General features: G+C 49.7%; 2 long non-coding RNA genes across 2 annotated transcripts in view; both read right to left on the bottom strand.

Annotated features, from left to right (window-relative positions):
* LOC138733944 (uncharacterized) overlaps positions 1 to 691 on the bottom strand; it is a 28,858-nt gene extending 28,167 nt beyond the window's left edge. Inside the window, exon 1 of the long non-coding RNA XR_011339505.1 lies at positions 496 to 691. This is a non-coding gene — a long non-coding RNA (uncharacterized lncRNA). The remainder of the gene's footprint in view (positions 1 to 495) is intronic.
* A 1,048-nt stretch (positions 692 to 1,739) lies between these two features.
* LOC138733943 (uncharacterized) overlaps positions 1,740 to 19,098 on the bottom strand; it is a 28,866-nt gene continuing 11,507 nt past the window's right edge. The window contains exon 4 of the long non-coding RNA XR_011339504.1: positions 1,740 to 1,853. This is a non-coding gene — a long non-coding RNA (uncharacterized lncRNA). The remainder of the gene's footprint in view (positions 1,854 to 19,098) is intronic.

Here is a 19,098-nt window from a genome sequence, read left to right as displayed (position 1 = left end):
TCTCCACCTCCAAACTCTCACCAGACTCTAAGGAAGGGCAGAAACACTTCATTCTGCTAGAAACCAAGACCAAAGCACTCTGTCCTGCACCCTGCTGGGAAACCAGTTGCCACATTATCAAAGCTGGAGCAGAAGCAACTGCAGTCACTGTCACAATAGTTCTGCTCCCTGAAGCTACATTCCTCAGCCTCATGGACCCTCTGGAGCTCAGGGATCTCTGGACCTCAGTGGTCTCTGCTCCCACAAAACACCAATTTGCTCTCTAGTCATTGCAATCAAACTTTTCTCCCCAAAATATAATCCTTAGCTGGAGCATGGGTGGAACTGGAATGGGAAGTGCTCAGCTCTGTTATCTCGGAGCTCAGTGGCATCCCCTGACACTGTGAATGCTTTACTCGTCCTAAACCTTTCCAAAGCACCGACATCACTCTGAGGCCATACGTTAGTTTTACGCCTGTGCAGAGCATCCAGCTGAAAGGAGTTTTGCAAACAAACCTCAGCTTTTGCTGATCCTCCCGTTCCCGAGGAACAGCAGCCTTCCACTGGAAGTGGGCTGTAATTTCACTTCCATTGTGGAGGACCACAGAGCTGCAGTTTGCCAGAGTAAGGGAAGTCTTCTCAATCGTCAAGGAGCCCTTCTCCAGCTCAATGCTGGCATCTACAGCCCATCCATAAAGTCTTGTGTGGATATCTTCACCTGGAACAAAGCACAGCGGAGTCTTTGCTCACCTCACTTGCTGATACTACAACAGAGCAAACCACCAGTAGCAGAAGGAAGTGTTAGGGCTCTTTGCAGTATTGACAGTTTCACAGACCAGAACATTTACCACATCCTGACAGCTGCATGTGGACTGCCAGAGGATGTCCTGGACACCACTCTAAGCACCCTTTCTCTGGGTAGTTGTAGACATCGAGCCCCAAAGTGACGCTGTGACACTACTGACAGTGAGATTTTTCAGATGTGCCCAGGTGGCCTTTGGGTTGCCATCCCACTCAGGTCACAAGGAATTCTGGATTGAGGTCATTCAGGTGACTGAGGAGTCCCAGTTCAGCCAGGCCTCACGTAGAGCCTCATGCAGACCTGCCACCAGGGCTGTGTTTCTCCTGACCCCTTGGTGCTGACCAGCAAAGGGATCTGGGGGCACATGGGCAGACAAGGGAGGTTCAGAGGAACAAGAGAAGCAGCAGCACACGGCAAAAATTAAACCTATATAACGCGCACCTGATCCTGCCTAAGTCACACTGACAGCAGCATGAGGTACTGGGATATGCTGCCACTGGTGAGCCAAGCAAGTCAGCACGGCAAAGCACAGAAAATGCCTCCCAACCTCCCAAACTGCGGGCTTATTCTTAGAGCTTCTGTTTTGTAATAAACAGTCTGCTGGTGGTGTTTCTGAAAGAGCCACATGGCTGCTTTTTGTATGTGAATCACAGGGAGTCTGACTTAGTGCAGGACAAAGCAGCCAGGGCTTGCCAGGTGAGGCTGGGTGACATTGCCTGGTGCCCTGCTCTACGCCTGCAATAAGCAGCTGTTAAGACTGAGTGATTAAATATTTCCATTTCACTTTAGCAATTCATCTCAACAGCATTTAGCTTCTTTGCATGCTTTGAAGCTAGAGAGACAATCCCTCAAGTAATCATTTGCTCTCCGTCTTAAAGTTTATTTCAAAATAACTGCATCATAACTGTTTTGAAGGAAGCTGAGAGTGTGCAGCATGCAGCGCTTACCGGTGTCATAGTGACCTACCAGGGACCTGGAATGATTCCCGGTTTTCAGCAGGTGAAATTCCACTGTTACTTGTGTGGCCTCACCAATCCCAAGGTTCCCAATGGAGCGATCGACAGAGAAAGGGCTGCAACACAAACAGAGATATCAGCACTACTGTGGGAGACTTGAGGACTATATTCCTTTTGCAGTCTAGTTCACTTCAGCTCACTTAGGCAAGCAAGGAACAATCAAACCACAGTCAGCAGAAGCAAACCCCAACACCCAGGATCAGCAACAGAGCTGCTGACTCTCCTTTCTGAAGGGATCCAGCACTTCAGAAGATCCTGTGGTATAAAACGACCTCCTCTCCTCCAGACTCCCCACCCAGCTCTCTGCAGTGAGACTCAAGAGTCTGGCTGCGAGCAATACAGTCAGAGAATGGTTTTTGAAGAGCGCAGAGGCGGTGAGAACTGTTTGCACACACAACTTGACCCTGACTGCCTCAGGAGCTCTGCCACCTACAAACCACACCTCAAGAGATGCAAATGTCAAGGCAATACCTGTTCCAATGACATCACAGGCTATAAATCAGACAGGGAAAATGAAAGCGTTTCTTGAAGACCAAAGAATAATTATGGTTTAATTTTCAGCATTCATTTTTTACCTTCAAAAAACAGCCTGGCTGAGGCTAGGAAAGGTTCCATTTTATCAGCATTGCAATGAAAGCTGCTCTGGGCAAAGGAAACATCACACAAATCTCAATGAATGCAAACATACACTAGATACTACCCCATGGTAACAAAAGGAGAATCCCATTTACAGCCTGAACAATTAAATGCTGAGCTAAATTTATCACCATTAACGGAAGCCTATCAAGGTGAGCTTAATGGAGGTTTTCTCTATTCCCAAGCAATGTAGTCTGGGAATCTGGGCTGTAATCCAAGCTTGTAATCTGTCTGCTTGGCCCAGCAGACAAATTCTGTGCAACGTGTTGGAAATAATTACAAAAGTGTGCTGATGTTCTCCAAATGAATATGAGTGATGACAATGATCTGTTGCCAGCTAAACAGCTCTTGGCTGACAGATACAAAACTCAGTGCTTTAGTGCTTAGTGACAAGCCAAATGAAACACTCCTGCACGCGGCAGCTGGGCTAGGTGGCTCTTGTACAACCACACTTAGAAAAGTTACTTGGTTTAGTGCTTTGCTAGTGGTCAATTTGTCACCTTAAAAACAGGTCCTGGGTATTTATTTTGGTGGTGACAAGGAGATCTGGAAATCCCAGAGGAAAACTGTGGAGTGATTGACAGGTTCCTGCCTACGTATTTCCCACAGTGAAAAGCAGCAGCCTGCTCAAAGAGCATCCTAGAAGTTTGCTTCAACTGCCTTGCCAGGCTTTGGGGGAAGCTTCTCTTGGACCCTCACAATTCACAGAAGAAAAGTCAAATCCTCTTCTGAGCCTTGTTTTGATGGAGAAGAAACTGTGGTCACTCAGGCAGCCCCAGTCAGACAGCAGGGTCTTTGCTGCAGTCTTGACCTTGGCTCTGACACCAAGACCTCTGGGACTAAGCAACTCTCCACTCCTCACCAGCCAGCTGAACTGGTTTCCTTGCAGATGTGGTGTCAACAAAGCATTACCATTTCCAGGTAACTGGAAAACTGGTGACTGCCTTCTGAGACCAAAAGGAGCAACGCAGGCTGCCCACAACACAGCCCACGCCAGGCATTTGATGAGGGGACCGTGGCAAAACCGTGTGCATGTGAGCCCAGAGAATGGGCGTGTTTGGCTGGCAGAGGTTTGTAAGCATTTCGGGAGCTACTTATGGCCAGGAGGTTGCAAGCCAGCTACTAGCATGACTTGCACAGGGCTGTGAGCTCACAAGGAAGAAACAACCCCGTGGATCCACCTGCTCTGGAAGCCAGCCGACAGAACAGACAAAACCGATACTTCGATTCTGAGGCACCAAACCAGAGTAACAAGAATCAGCACCGATCCCCACTGCAGACTATCAGAGGCATCATTAAGAACCTAGCTGTGCACAGCACTGGATCCTACCCCAGAAACGCAGCAACATCACTGAAGCTTGGCAGGGGATGCTCAGGTTCATTTTCAAAAAGACTTTCTCACATGCACAACCAACACTCAGGCCCTGGTAATACTGAAAACGCTGCACACGGTAACTGTTTTAATGTCAGCTGAGTGTCAGGCACACGCGTATTTCCCACAGCATTACAGGGACAAGGCTCCTCTTCTCTTATTCACATCTGATAAGCAGTCACTTACGAGCTCTGGCTTTCCAAGTGACACCACTGACATTTGAATGAGCACCCACTGAAAAAACATGTCATTTCAGGCTCTTTGCAAACACAGGCTAACAATAATAATTGTCACAGCGACAACAACCTTAACTGCTGTGAGAAAGCCAGATTAAAACATCATTGCCTCAAGGATTGCGGCTGTTGCTAAGCTGAAGCAGACTTGAGCTGGAGACACTGCGTGACAATGCCCAGGCCCAGATGGGTGAAGCTGTGGAGACACGACAACCTGGACTGACGAAGCTATAAAAGCATCCAAAAAACTCGCACGCTCGCCTCTGCCTACCACTAACTCTTCGCGGGAGCCCTGACTTTTCACCAGGCTGCTGAGACACAGCCCCTTGAAGACCCATGGTGGGAACTATTCTTGCAATCCTATTCTGAACTCTCGCTTGAGTTTCTATCTTTGTTCCTCACTTTCCTATCACTGCTCATGTTACCTTGCCTTTCATCTTCTGCCTTTTTTGCAATAAAAAAAACCCTTTTCATTTACAGCAATTGACCTCGTTTTTATATCGTCTGGGGGATTCCAAACAAAACCCTCCGGGCTTCGGCTTGGGACCCTTACAGCTGCCCAGTACACCAGCAAACTGCCACCCATTTTGCTGCATAACCAGTCCTAAATACTTCTCTCAAGTCCTTGCAGCCGGCAGCTGAAGTCAGATTTACCCCAGGGAAGAACAAATTCTAAGCAAGAGAATTCTGTAAATCAACCCCATGGCAGGAGGACTCCAGCCATGATGGAGGAGTTTGCACCTTCATCCCAGTTCATGGGGATAGCCACAGTCCCTGGGGATAATACAACAGCAGAGAGGCAGAGAAAGCTCAAAGGCAGCACTCGGACACCTCCCACAAAGAAAAACAGGTATTCTGCACACAGGCAACTGCATGCACAGCACAGGAGGCTTTGCAGGCGCTGTGCCCCTCCTGACCTCGCTGCTGATGCACTTCCAGCCGAGCTGCAGCACCCTGGTACTGCAGGGACTCACACTCCACCAAGAACAAGACAAAACTGTATTCAATTTATCCAACATTTCTATTCACAGAATCACAGAATAGCCAGGTTGGAAGAGACCCAACGGACCATCGAGTCCAACCATTCCTATCAAACACTAAACCATTCCCCTTAGCACCTCATCCACCTGTGCCTTAAACCCCTCCAGGGAAGGTGAATCAACCCCCTCCCTGGGCAGCCTCTGTCAGTGCCCAATGACCCTTTCTGTGAAGAATTTTTTCCTAATGTCCAGCCTGACCCTCCCCTGGTGGAGCGTGAGGCCATTCCCTCTCTTCCTGTCCCCTGTCACTTGGGAGAAGAGCCCAGCTCCCTCCTCTCCACAACCTCCTCTCAGGGAGTTGCAGAGAGCAATGAGGTCTCCCCTCAGCCTCCTCTTCTCCAGGCTGAACCCCCCCAGCTCTTTCAGCCGCTCCTCTTCTTCTCCAGCCCCTTCCCCAGCTCTGTTCTCTTCTCTGGACTCGCTCCAGAGCCTCAACAACATTCCCTCGGAGATCTCACAGCCCCAAACCACCAGAGACACCAGCACAACCCTGAGGGGGCTTCCTCGTAGTGCGGAACCCCAGGGCGTCGCTCCGGGTGCCTGTGGCGCCTCTCTCGGTGCCCGGGACGCCCCTTCTGGGGAATGGTTGGACTCGATGATCCTGTGAGTCTCTTTCAACCTACTGATTCTGTTATTCTGTGATTCTGTGAATCTTAGATGGAACCGTGGCTGCTGAGGTGCTGGTGATGTTCCTCCTCCTCGCTAGTCGATGTCAGGATCAAACTGCTGACTTCTGGTGGCTCCTGCAAGCCACCTCCTCCCCGACAAGCATCTTGGAGAGCTGTGCGTGAAAGACCATCCTTCTGTACCATTTCCAGCTGAGGAACAGGCAGCAGGTTGCCTTCCCCTTCCGGGACATGGCCATTCTCTGCTGTGAAGGCAATGGCCTCTGCATGCAGTTTTACGCCAACTGTGTCTCTGAGCTGATGCCCAGCCCATCACCACTCCCGTCAGAGAGAACTCTCACAGAGAACTCTCACAGAGAGGACTCGAAGCTCCAACTTCTGGTTGGGGGAGATTCCCGATAAAACCTGTGCATGGCCACACAGGAAAAGGAGGATTAGTAGTGGGAAGCTGCAGAGGGCAGGGGTCACCCTTCCTCACTCCCGTGTCAGTGTTTACATTCTAGGTTCCAGATCATTGTTACAGACAGATCGAGGGCTCCTAAGAAGCCGCAGAAGAAGCGTGTGAGGTTCTGCTTCCCTGTGCTGCCCAGCCAGCATCCAGGCACAAGGCAGCAAGAGATGGGGAAGGCAACTTCTGCCACGTGAGACCCTTGTGGAAGGGATAAAAGGGATCCTGGCACCCATGTAGGAGAGACATCCCCCTTGGCCACTCTAGATCCTAACTAAATTAATTCTGAAAACTGGCGGTGGATGGGTAGAGCTCCTGCCCTTCGCCTTGTTGCGCACGCGTTGTACTCCGTATGTTAAGCATGTAACCCCCTTTGAAATACTGTTTGGACGCCCACCTCCTGCGTGCCCCCGGCTACAGGAAGCTGCAATAGCTGAATTGTCTGACCAACACGTACTCCAGTCTTTACAGGTTTTACAAGGAACTCTAAAAGCAATACACAAAAAGGTGCGAGCTGCCTCCGCCCCAGGAGCGACAGGTCCACAGCCACATCCTTACCAGCCCGGGGATCTGGTGTGGGTGCGGCACCACCGAGTGGGGAATCCAGAACCTCGCTGGAAGGGACCGTACACCGTCATCTTGGCAGCACCTACAGCAGTGAAGGTGGAAGGACTGAAACCCTGGATCCACGAGACTCACGTCAAGAAAGCAACTGAAGAAAAGGCGCAAACACCTCCCTTGTGGGAACCAGTTGGGCCTCCCTCTATAAATCATGGACTGAAATTGAAACTACGAAGGGTAAACAATTGAAAATGCTTTTTGTAATTATCATCATTTGTACTGTGATCTCTAGCATAAGCGGGAGCGTATACCAGCCAGCAGAGGTAAAATGGACAATCATAGATACTCAAACTGGTTTAGTGATGGCAGAAAATAGCACAAGTGAACAGCCGATTTTTAGAATCGATTTGTGCACCTTGTTGCAGGGGGTCAGCAGGGCTGGGAATAGCATCACTAGTAAATAGTGATGTCCAACTTAGAAGACTCTCCGAACAAACAGACCTAGACATCCAACGGCTCCATTTTTCAATTGGGAAGCTCCAAGAGCAAGTGGGCTCTTTAGCAGAAGTAGCTTTACAGAATCGGAGAGGATTAGACCTGCTTTTCTTAAAGAAGGAGGGTTGTGTGCAGCCCTAGGAGAACAGTGCTGTTTTAATGTAAATCACTCAGGAGTCATCAAAGAGACTCTATCTAAAGTTAAAGAGAGCCTCTTGAGACGGGAAAAAGAAAGACAGGAATCAAGTTCATGGTATGGGAGGATGTACAGCTGGTCTCCTTGGCTGACCTCGTTAATAACTGCCCCCGCTGGACCGCTGATCCTATTACTGCTTGCTCTGATTGTAGGCCCCTGTGTTATAAATGCAATCCTGACATTTGTACAGGACCGAATCACAGCAGTAAAAATGCTTGTCCTGACTAGATATGAACCCCTAGACTCACAAGAAATAGAATCAAGGATTTGATTCATGACCAAAAGAAAGCGGGGAATGTTAGGACCACAAATCGCCTTGCGCCCCTGCAGGAGTTAATTAGCCAGCTCAAAGAATGCAGCACTGTGCAAGTAGGGAACAAGTTGACCAGAGATAAGGCGGAAGGCAGGAAAAGGGGGGGTTTAGAAACTGTTTGGCACAGAACAGGACTGCAACCTTGAAGACTGCCGAACTAAGACAACTCTGTAAACTCAGCTGATTTATTATCTGGCTTGCAAAAGCCTGTATGGAAACTGCATGTGTCTGTGTGAGTATAAATACATCCCTCAGTGCACCGATTCAGGGTCGTCCTCCATTGTCTGGGGCGACCCTGGCCGGTCAGTTACCTGACTTCCTATGTGCATTTAATAAACATTTACGTTGCTAGCAACTCCGACTCGTCTCTTAGCATCCTGAACCCTTGCACAGATCACGATAAGATCCAGCTCCCTGCTGTGCTACAGATATTCCCTGGCTGCAAAACAACAGCTCCTACAGCACTTCATGCTAAAAGGGCAGCAGCTCTGCTGGAGCAAGGTTATAACTGATGTGGCGCTTACCGATGGCACGATCACCTCCCCAGATGTCTCCAAATCCAAACTGTCTGAAGATCAGTTTGGCAAATGATTCAGGAGAGCAGCTCAGCAGCTCGTTTTGCCAAGGAGAGCTGAGTTTATAGTTTGACCAACATCTGTCAGGAAAAAGCATGGAGCTTAACATCTACAAATATCCCCAGGTGACTCCGATGACATTCCAGGCTTTAAACTTCAGACGTGCTCACAGTAAGTCTGTTGGTGTTTCTGAAGCCACATGGAAGACACACTCAAACCACACCTGCTGTCACTGTCCCCACTTGCAAGGCTTCCCCCAGAGTCAAACAAGGCAGGCTTGTTAGAGCAGCCCGGATGCCCCATTCCCAGCTGGGAATTTTGCCTTTAAGGATATGATCCTAAATGAATATTTAGCTTTGTAGCTTTTTACTTAAGGCTGGTTTTCATTTCTGGATTTAGAGGCTCTACTCTGCCCCCCAAGAGGTCACACGTGACTTGTCCTTCCTGCAGCCACGTGCAGGAACAAGGTTTTGCCCGGGTGCCCTTCCCTGCACAGGGATGGATGAACAGCGATGCAGTTTCACAGGTAGAAACTCCCCTCACCAGGGTGGTGAGGATTAAATGTGATGGAGAGATGACGTTCCTCCCCTGCCTCCAGCTTCACAGGCTGCAAGGAGAGGGAAGGGTATTAGCCACTGTGTGATGAAGCCCCAAGGTCTGATGGCACAAAGTATCTTAATGCTCAAAGCTGGCCCTCCATGTGGGCTTCTCAGTTCATCCTTCACACCCTTTACAGTGTGTGCCTGCCCGCAAGCACCACAAGACTAGTGTCTGACACCATCTTAGGCTAATATCTCTGTGCTCTTCATCAGTACAAGAGGGAAATAAATCTTGTTCTACTGAATCCTGGACCTACAAAAGCTGTGTGCTAGATACAGAACCAAATTGGCACCCTGGCAAGCCAGGGCCTTGTGCCCTGACTCCAGAGGAACTCCTTTACCCTCATGCTCAACACAAGCCCCGTGGCATCGCATCCCCACTCTTGCTGGGGCCAATTACAGGCACAGCACAGAAGCGGTGGCTGTGCCGACAACAACACGTTTAGTAGAGACGGTGTCCAACACCTTCCACTAGCAATAGAGCAGGTGCCAGGCTCCTCAGCCTTCTTGAAGGAAGGCCTGTCCTCAAAGAGACCAAGCAGCTCTTGCGGTTATCTGACGATGGCTGCTGGAGCACTAGGACTGCTTCCAAGAGACACCTTTACCACACGGCTTGCCCAGACCCAGCAGCCTGCTCCTTTCTCTTCATGTCTTAGAGCCAAGATGTGTTTCCCCAGTTCAGAGGACCTTCAGCAACTTCAAATCTAGTGTCCAAGACCAGGTTGTATGAGGCTCTACACAACCTGATCCACAGGAAGGTGGCCCTGCCATGGCAGAGGGGTGGAACTGGATGGGATTTAAGGCGCCTTCTGACCCAAACCATTCTATGATTCAGTCATTTAGTCCAGGCCAGTCTCCTGCTGACTCCAAAGAGAAAAATTCTCTCCTGGAGGGCCTCCCAACAGAAACACACCACCACGCGTCTCCTCTTCAGTCCCCACCAGCAGGAAGCTCCAGAGCTGCTCACCTCAATATCTGCAGGGAAGGGCTGCCGGTCCGCATGGCAGATTGAGAAGGGTTCCTCTAAGGCCAACAACACGCTGAGTGGCAGGAGGCAGGTGTTTTTTAAAGAAAAGGGCTTATACTGAAGAGTCAAGACGTCACTCGGTTGCTACAGAAACAGAAAAGGAGAGAAAACAACCTGAACCGGTAATGGACCTCGTTCCCTTTCTGATGTATTTTGAATTTTCATCTCTATTTACTATTTCTGTTAGTTCGTATGCTTCTAAAAGTCTTTTTTCTAAATATATCAGATGCTTTTCATGATTAGAAACTACAGCATCCCTTGGGGGAACAGGAAAACAGTTTCATGCACAGATCAGAGAAAGGGACCCTGAGTAGAGGCAGCTGCTGGAACAATATCAAACCCAGAAAGTGAACCCAGATCATCCATCTGCAGTTTTTATCCTCTCCTGGGTAGAATGGCACAAGATGTTTTTCACTCCCATACAACAATTTCTTGCAACCTCATTATCTTTCGTAGCCTCATCAAAAGCAGTGAAGTTGGTCAGAGGAGACAGGAGAGCCTGTAGTAGCTGAAGGTTAGTTTTCAACTTCTACATGCATGTACAGCCAGCTAGAAACCTCGGCAGCCCAGCTGCAACATGACTCCTGATGCCCCTGCTGCAATGACAGCGCATCTGTGGCTTCAAAGCTGAGCAAAGCATAAGCTGTTTCTTCTTGGTTATGCGCTGCTCTGGGCTTCCTGCATGGTTTCTATAAATTAGAGAGTGCTTGCAAAACTAGTTCTGCATGTATTGGTATCAAACAGCTGCAGTGTTATAGCACTCGATAAATCAGAGTGCACGGCACCAAACAGACCACAGGCAGACATCAGGGAGAGCCGAGAATCACAGAATCCTAGAATAACCAGGTTGGAAGAGACCCACTGGATCATCCAGTCCACCCATTCCTATCAAACACTAACCCATGCCCCTTAGCACCTCGTCCACCCGTCCCTTAAACCCCTCCAGGGAAGGGGACTCAACCCCCTCCCTGGGCAGCCTCTGCCACTGCCCAATGACCCTTTCTGTGAAAAATTTTTTCCTTATGTCCAGCCTAAATCTCCCCTGGCAGAGCTTGAGGCCATGAGGCTTGAGGCGGAGCTTGAGGCATGAGAACCTTCTAATTAAACCTGAACTGCCTGCTCATGGCATTTTGTGCTTCTCTGGACGCCTAAGAACTAAAGGAGAGACCTGAAAACACAGAAACTAAACAATGAAGTAGCCTCTCTTCTTTTAGACACCTCGAGGAAGAGGGCGGTAATGCAGGAGTCAGGATCCACAGACTCAAGGGCTTCTGCATTGGTGCTCCCACTGCTGCAGAAGGACTCCTGCAGGTCCTTTGAAGAAAGCAAGGCTGAGGGAAATGCAAAAAGCTTGCATCCACATTAATGCAGAGAAGGCAAAGAGAGACAAGAGATGGCAGGTTTTCCTCATCAGCCTGGGGAGCTGACAGGAATCCAGAGCTGACTGGTTGTTCTCAGCTGCCCTGCGTGATTGGTGTTCAGACTTCACTGTGTCATGAAGCATCCTTGCAAACGTCCCTCTATGAGTGGGTCTCTCTAGAGGTGGCCATGATCCCCTTTGACAGATCAGCTGTCACCAAAATAAAACCAAGATGAAGTTAAAAAGCAGTCGCATCTCTAAAAACAAGCTCAATGAGTTTACAAAGCACCTCAGGATGGGTTTAGCGTCGCTCAGCTGCAGCGATCTGCTCTCCTGCCCACAGTCACTGTCTGTGCAAAGCCCACAATGTTCTTCTGGGTCCCACACATCTCACCTCATGCCCTTGGCTCAGCAGCTCAATTCTGTCTCCGCATCAAGAAAAGTAGAAGAGACCTGGCAAGACTGTCCCCAGCCCCATCTCTGTGCCAATGGCAAAAGCTCGGTCCCACTCAAACCAATCAGCAAAGCCCCAGAGACTGGCAGAAGCTGTTTAGCTTCCTCCTTTGAACACAATCTCACACACCCCGCACAGGCTTTCAGTCATCAGCCACACAATTAACTGCCAGCATGCAATCCACAGCCTTACCTTCTCGACCTGGAAAATGAGTTCCGTGGAGGACAGTTGCAGAACAGGAGCAATGAACTCACACGTGACATCCACCTGCATCACCTGCACCTTTTCTTCCTTGCTCCCCACGCCGGCGTGCCACAGCAGCCGCTCCTTCACCACCCGTGTGCGAGAGCTGCACGTTACCCAGCAGGTGTGACCAGGGCACCCAGAAAACACACGGCATGTGCTCACCACCTGACTGGAGGCATAACGGATTCTGACAGCCTGCACGAAATTGTGTCATGGGAACTGGGCCATCAACCACCAGCAGGCAGTGCTGCCCTAAAGTTACGGCCGTTGCTTTCCTCAGCAGCCCTGCTTCCTTTTACACCGCATCCTATTTATTTTGCACTCAAATGCCCACACCGCTACACCCTAACAGCCACAAATTCACTTGTGAGCCAGGTGCTGTCTACAGCTCTAGTAACTACTGTCCCAAATGACTAATGCTTTGACGTACCCCGCTGCTAACATAATGCTTACAGAAAGCTGCAGGAACCAATTTAAAAATATATAACCGTATTAAAGGACGTTGGTGGCAGAAGGACCAATGCCAGCAAACCCTCTCTTGGAAGCTTAGTGGAAAAGGTACATGGGAAAACTCCAAACAGCCAGCCTGCCTCCCAGTAAAGTGGCAGCACTCATTCCAAGGGTGAATTGTGCCCTCCTGGAGAGGGTTTTAAAAGAAATCTCCCTAGGAAAGGGACGTCTTGCACTTCAGAGGGAAACTCTCTGCTTAAGCTGGAGGCTCTTCTATTCAACACCTTTTCCCAAGTTCTCATGGTTTTACGTCCCCAAATTCCTCCCTCTCACTCTTCCTTCTGGTACAGTGCCACAACCCAGCTCCTCATCAGAGCCTGCAGTCTTCAAAGTCATCTGTGTTGCACGTGCAGTGCAGGGAGCTGGGCTTCAGACCAGCCTGAAGAGCATGAAGTCCTCCAGATTTTCACCGCGGGAGCCAGCTGTACTCACAGACACCCTTTTGGCTTTCCAGGCAAGACACCCTCACCAGAGCCCAGACCATTTTATTTCCTTTCTGGAATCTTTTTCTCCTCTTCAGCAAACCCTTGGAGCTCAGAAATGCACAGGGACAGTCCCATCACAGTCAAGTCTTCCTCAAACTACCCCTGAGGCAACCCTTTAAAACACCTTCCAAAACACTCCTATCAGCAGGAGCTTAATGCATGCTTATCTTACATTGGCTTAAACATCTGTGCCCAGTGATTCCAGAGACAGGGAACGCACACCAGGCTTAGCTGGCAGCTTCTCCACAGCATTGCGTTTCCCCTGGGAAGAAGGGTCCAGGGAGGAGGACACCCAGTGACCGTGCTGAAATCTCCCCCTCTGAGCTGCCACCCAGGGGCGCTGCGAGACCTGGCTGCCCTTAGGACAGCAGGGCTGGTTGAGAGGCTGGGGGGAGCTGTCAAGCTGTCAGTTATAATGGTCCTTGGGAACAGTTTCCCACAGGGAGAACATCACATTGATCATTCAAGCTGACGAACTGTGCTGGATTTTCTCCTCCAGGACTCAGTGCTAGACAAGCCCGCTGCTTGTCTTTGTCTACAGAGGAAAATCAGTGCTGCCCCCGTACACTCCCTTCCCAAGGGATTTTGGTCCACTCACTGCTTCCCCCAGATAATTACCTTGCTTTTGTTAATTCACTTTCTGCTTGTGCTCCTAGTCTAAGTGTAACTCTCTGCCCTTCATTTCTGCCTCAGCACACGACACCTCGTAACCCGTTATCTGCCCCTGAAGCACTGATGCTTCCTTCAGATCAAATTTGGGTATCAACAAGCTGGGTTTACGGTAGCTACAGAAACATGAAAAAGCCTTAGCAATTGATGGTGGCCAGCAAGGAAAGCAACTGGTGCTGCCGTGGTAACTTCTGGCACTAAAACCGTTTGTTGAAAGCACTTGCCTCTCTTCTCAGGCAAATATCAAGGGGCTGCTGAAAAAGTCCCAGCGGAGGTGATCCAATGGGAAGGACTCAGCCCTCAGGGGAGACCTCACCTGTGGAGTGCTGGAGAAGCCTTCCACCACCATCTCCATACTCTTGCCCGGCATCAGCTCCATGCTCAGCGGTCGAAGCTTAAACACGGGGCAGGCAGATTTGGGGTTCTGGGAGGAATCCTCGCCCTCGGTGGTACTGAGGGCATCGAGACAGTGATGCTGCTGAAATGTGGAAAACCCTTCGGTTGTCCAATAGAGCAAATGGGTCTTTCTTCCTTTCTTCGTTACCTTGAAGCGGTAACAGAATGGAATTTTGCTAGAAGAGAAGCACAGATCGAAAATGTCATGGGACCTGCTATTTCACAGCAGTCACCCAGCTTCAACGCCCCAAAGCCATTATCTGACTGTGCATTTGGCAAGAAAGCCACCTCCCAAAAGGCTGACCTAGCAACCTCGCACCAACCCGCAGCAAGAGCCAGACCTTGGCTGCCCCTAAGCTTATCCCCGTCCAGCAGCTGGTCTGTGTGTGGACAGCGAGGGAAAGCTTTTTGAAGAACATCATCTCAGTCACAGTGGACAGAGCATTAAAATTAAGGGTAACTGAGAGATGATTTAGCAACTGGTTTCCATTTTGGTGCCTTTTGAGGATCTCAACCCACATTCACGTGGCCAGAAAATGTTTCTAAAAGAATTCCTGTAGTGTCAATGAAATGGCGCTGGGACCCTGAGTGCAGAAGGAGAATGAGCTGAAGGACTATGGCAAAACACCTCCTTGCTGAGCCCACGGGAGGAGCAGGAACCGAGACATACTCTACCTGAAGCGGGGCCCCAAGTTGAGCTCCGGAACAACGGGTTTGTCAGTGACAATTGTGATGCCGGTGCCAACAGCCTGGACGGGGATGACGTAGCTACAGCTGTTCTCAATGAACACCTTCACTTTGTCCTTAAATATTTCAGTGTCATCCAAGTTTGCTGTGACAGCCACAGGCAGCTCGGCGTTGGGGGGGATCACTCCTTTACTGGGTTCAATCCTCCAGCATGAGCATTTGCCAGCCTGTAAGACAAGGCAGACACTAGCTGAGGAGGGAAACCAGGACAGACTAGCACTGGGAATAAGAGCTACCACAGTTTGCTTACAACAGACACCAGCAGCGTCTGAGAGATGGACGGATGCTGACCTAAGGGACGGCTGACAAGCCACCACACTCCATTTTCTTGAAATTACTTAGGGTTGGTTAATTAAAGCGATTGGGTCATTCTGGCCTTGCACAAGTGAAAGAGGAAGCAGAACTCAGCATTAAAAGTGCAGCTGTACTTTGCCAAGCCACACCTCTCCTCAGAGAGCATCCACACCCTGGTCTCTGTCATTAACAGGAATGTGACACAAAGCAAAAGCAGACAGAACAGGGAAACCAGAGGGGAACCCATGCCCTCTCAGCTGCAATGGGCTACAGGGTTCTCTTGAGCTCCTGGAGCTCCAAAAGCGTGATGGTCAGAGCTAAGCCCTTTCCACAAAATAAAGGAAGAACTTGTCAAAATGATCCAGGCTCATTTCTGCTCAAACAGCCACGCAAACTCCCTATTTTAATCAGGACTGCTCCAGGTAAAATTGCCCCCAGAGCCAGGCTCCTCTTGCTGCACTGTGGTGGAACAGCTTGCTTTCTCTCTGACAGAAAACGTTGTATATAAAAATTAATTCACAGGCTGCTACGGACCAGTCACTTTTGTTGGAAATTAGCCCCACAGACACCTACCATCTCTGCCCAGAAGGATGCAGGGCTGGGAGACTGGTTGGACAGGTGGAGAGTTTGGGAAACATCTTGTAGGACTTGGATACTGCCGAAATCTATTTTGCTTGGATGCAAGCAGACAACTGCTCCTTCTCCAATGCTCACCAGATGGATTTCCTGCTCCAGGAAGCAGGTAGGAAAGATCAAAAAAAAACCAGGGAAAGTTTAAAAAGGTCAGACAGCTCTGAGCGCTCCAAGCCTGAGGGATAATTACAGCTCTTTGAAGCTTGCAGCCTTGACAGACCGAAAAAAAAAGCCTGGAGCAAGTGTGGGACCTAAAGTGAATCCGCCTGAAAGCCACAGGCTCCCATCAGCAGCAGATGAACAAGCCCGGTTTCTCACACTTGCTTTTCCACCGCTCCGGGCCCGTGGCCTTGGCTGGGGTATTGACAGAGAGATGTGATGGATGTTTCTCAGATGTGATGGGCCTGACTATCAGCACAGTTTCTTACACAGTGCTTGCTTTAGCAGGCTTCAGGGATTTCCCTGTGTGCTGCTGAACCAAAGTCCCGAGGAAGCAGCAGTTGCTCTATCGAATAATGCAGCAGAGTGTGAGACCCAGGGACTCTGCTGATTTTCAGACTGGGCTTGCTATCCCTTCTCACAGATCCATCATTAAATGCTGTGTCAGACACTCAGTTCATCATCTAAAAGGATGCCATCTTTCCTCTTCTCGAGGTACTGGCTGTTGCTCCTGCTGTGAATCCTCTTGGTCCCTGTCCACACCAGCCATGTCCTTGTTTCCTCAGGAAGAATCTCTGCACCCTTTAGGCCCCCCCAGCACAAGTGCCCAGGCATCTCCCCTAGCACTCACCAGTGGGGATCCTTCCCTCCCAATCGTCATGACACGAGCAACAGTGTCCTGCTCTCCCATCACCCGCGTTTGCAGTGTAAATGGGATTGGCACCCAGCTGTGTGGCTGGATAACCCCACATGGCACGAGGCTGGAGTACTGTACAGCAGCAGCATCCTTGTATTCCTGTAAGGGACAGAATCAAACTCAGCTTCAGAGGAAACTAAACTTCTTGACAACTACCACAGCAGCAATTAACACATTTTAAAAAACCTCCAGGACAAAGCAGAAAGGCACAAAACCAAATACAAAACCGGCATGGGCTTAGCACCTTGAAGGGCTCCAGAAGCTGCTGTATCCACACCCAAACCTGTGCTGGCAGCCTCCTTGCAGCACCTTTTCACAAGCCTCTAAGTTCTCCTTCATGAAAGTATCCAAAGGATTAGGAGCTAATCTGCTTCCTAAGGAGTTTATATTCAGGTAGGAATATGAACACAGGAACCAACCTGAATATAATTCACCAGTCTTATACAGAACCCTTCTTATTTTTTCTCTAATAATCCCCTCGGTAGCATTAGAGGGCAGGAGGCGGATGCAATGCCAAACCTGAGGAAGAATCCTGTAGCAGCCCGGCAGATCGCTGTCGTTCACAAGGGTCACCATCTGCTGATAGGGGACTTCTAGGAAGCATTGTCCAAAGCTCACCACGGGGTTGAGCGCTCGCAGCAGAGGAACTACACATCTAGGCAGAGAGATGACCAAAAAGGAATTAGAGATACTGAGAGAATGCAGAATTTGTTTACTCCCTGAACAGCAAAAAATTAAGCACAACATGTTTGCCACTGCCAAACAGACATTTAGTACCCCTACAGCAAGAAACTGCCTTTAACTCCTTACTCAACAACCTCCTGTAAAGGAGGGGAAAACCCTGAGATTCAGCATCACAGAGGCTGCCAGGTGCCCAGGCAAAGCAACTTGCCCTGTGCCAGAGCTGTCTGACGGCTACCTTCACTGCAGGAGGTTTGCAAGGACCCTTCCAATGGTCCCAGAAAGGCAGGAGTTCAGGGGGAGCCTTCCCAACGGGGCCCAGGGATTGCCAAGGCTCAGGGAACGCAAGACCCCAGTATCTCAGCAAAGGTGACTCCCTCCCCTCCCACAGCACTGTTGCCCTGCCTGAAAACTCAGCCCCTTTGTCCCAGCGGTGGAGGGCACCTGCCACCACCTGCCTTTGTGCAGTGGGTGATCGCCGTCTCCCAATTCCACCCCCATGGGCCCATACACCGTCTCTTCCCATCCGCACGACTTTTACAAAACTGCAGCCCAGATACTGACTGAATGGCTATGTCTGCGAGAGGAAAACTAACCCCTCTGGTAATGAGAAAGATAATCACTGCAGCACAACAGGACCGAACCTGGCTGCAGGTTCAGCTTAAGTCCGAGTATGGTAATGCTCAAAAGAACCAGAGGGAAGCAGAAAAACCTGAGCTCACTTTCCACAACAAGGACTATTTCCCCCTTCATGAGATCTTACCTCGATTTTTCCCTCACCAGACCTGCCACAAGCCCCTTCCCCACCTGCACGCACCTTCATTAACTGAACCAGACAGCAGCTTTCAGCAGGCTCATTGCACCCCAACCAATATTTGCATTTTGATTGCAACCCAGCACAACTCTAGCACTTGCACAAAGGAGGAGACGTGGCCCTTTGGAAATTTGTTACACCTCAAGCACCAAAATCCAGGCCAATAATGACTATAATTACTGTTCCATTTAGGAGAAGGCTCAGGGCCGTGCCTGTCCACTGGAGCCCAGGTGCTTCACAACGTGGGCTGCTTTCAAAGCGCTGACGCTCTCACGTCTGGCTGGGCAGAGCTGGCTAGCTAGGCAGTGCTGCTTCTTGGAAGCTGCAGCCAGCAAAGCTTGTGCAAGGCAGCGTGCTGGTGGTGAACACACAAAGAGAGACAATGAGCTGCAAAGAAAGTAAAGATACCTGGCAGTGATGAGCAATGATGACACCTTCCTGCCAAAGCCCTCCACGTGCACCAGCAGTGCCAGTTTGTAACTCTTCACAGTGTTGGAACGCAGAGTGACCTGGTAGAAGAGAAGAGCAGCAAAAGCTTCATCACTCCCAAAAGCCATTGGCTATGCATGGTGTCCTCCAGTTCTCCTTCCATGGTAAGGAAAGGGAGGATTTTGCCCTAATTCTTCTACTGGTCCACGTGTAGAGCACAATCTAAAGGAGTGATAACAGTCTTCTGACAACAGCTACTTTGTTAAATATACCGTGCAGTTATCAGAGCACATATGAGCTAAATCAAAACACACTTGGGCTACTGCTCTACTCAATACTGCATTAAAATTAAGGGACCAATTTTTAATCTCAACTACAATAATGTAAAACCAGAGGAAAACTGTTGACATCATAAAAATGAGTTCAAGCTTACAGTGGGAAGCTGAGGGCAAACCGTGGCCCAGCTACACTGTGCAGTTCACAGGTCCCAGAGCTTTTTCAGCCTGCTCTGGAGATCTGTGCAGTGAATACAGCTCCTTCTGCTCAACAGGAGAGGCAAAATCAGACCAAGCAGAAAAACAAACCGTTTCATGCAATGACATCTCT

This window comes from Phaenicophaeus curvirostris, unplaced genomic scaffold (assembly GCF_032191515.1).
Source record: "Phaenicophaeus curvirostris isolate KB17595 unplaced genomic scaffold, BPBGC_Pcur_1.0 scaffold_50, whole genome shotgun sequence".
Classification (NCBI taxonomy): Eukaryota; Metazoa; Chordata; class Aves; order Cuculiformes; family Cuculidae; genus Phaenicophaeus; species Phaenicophaeus curvirostris.
Note: the sequence above shows the minus strand (reverse complement) of the source record. Positions and strands in the feature narration are given on the sequence as shown.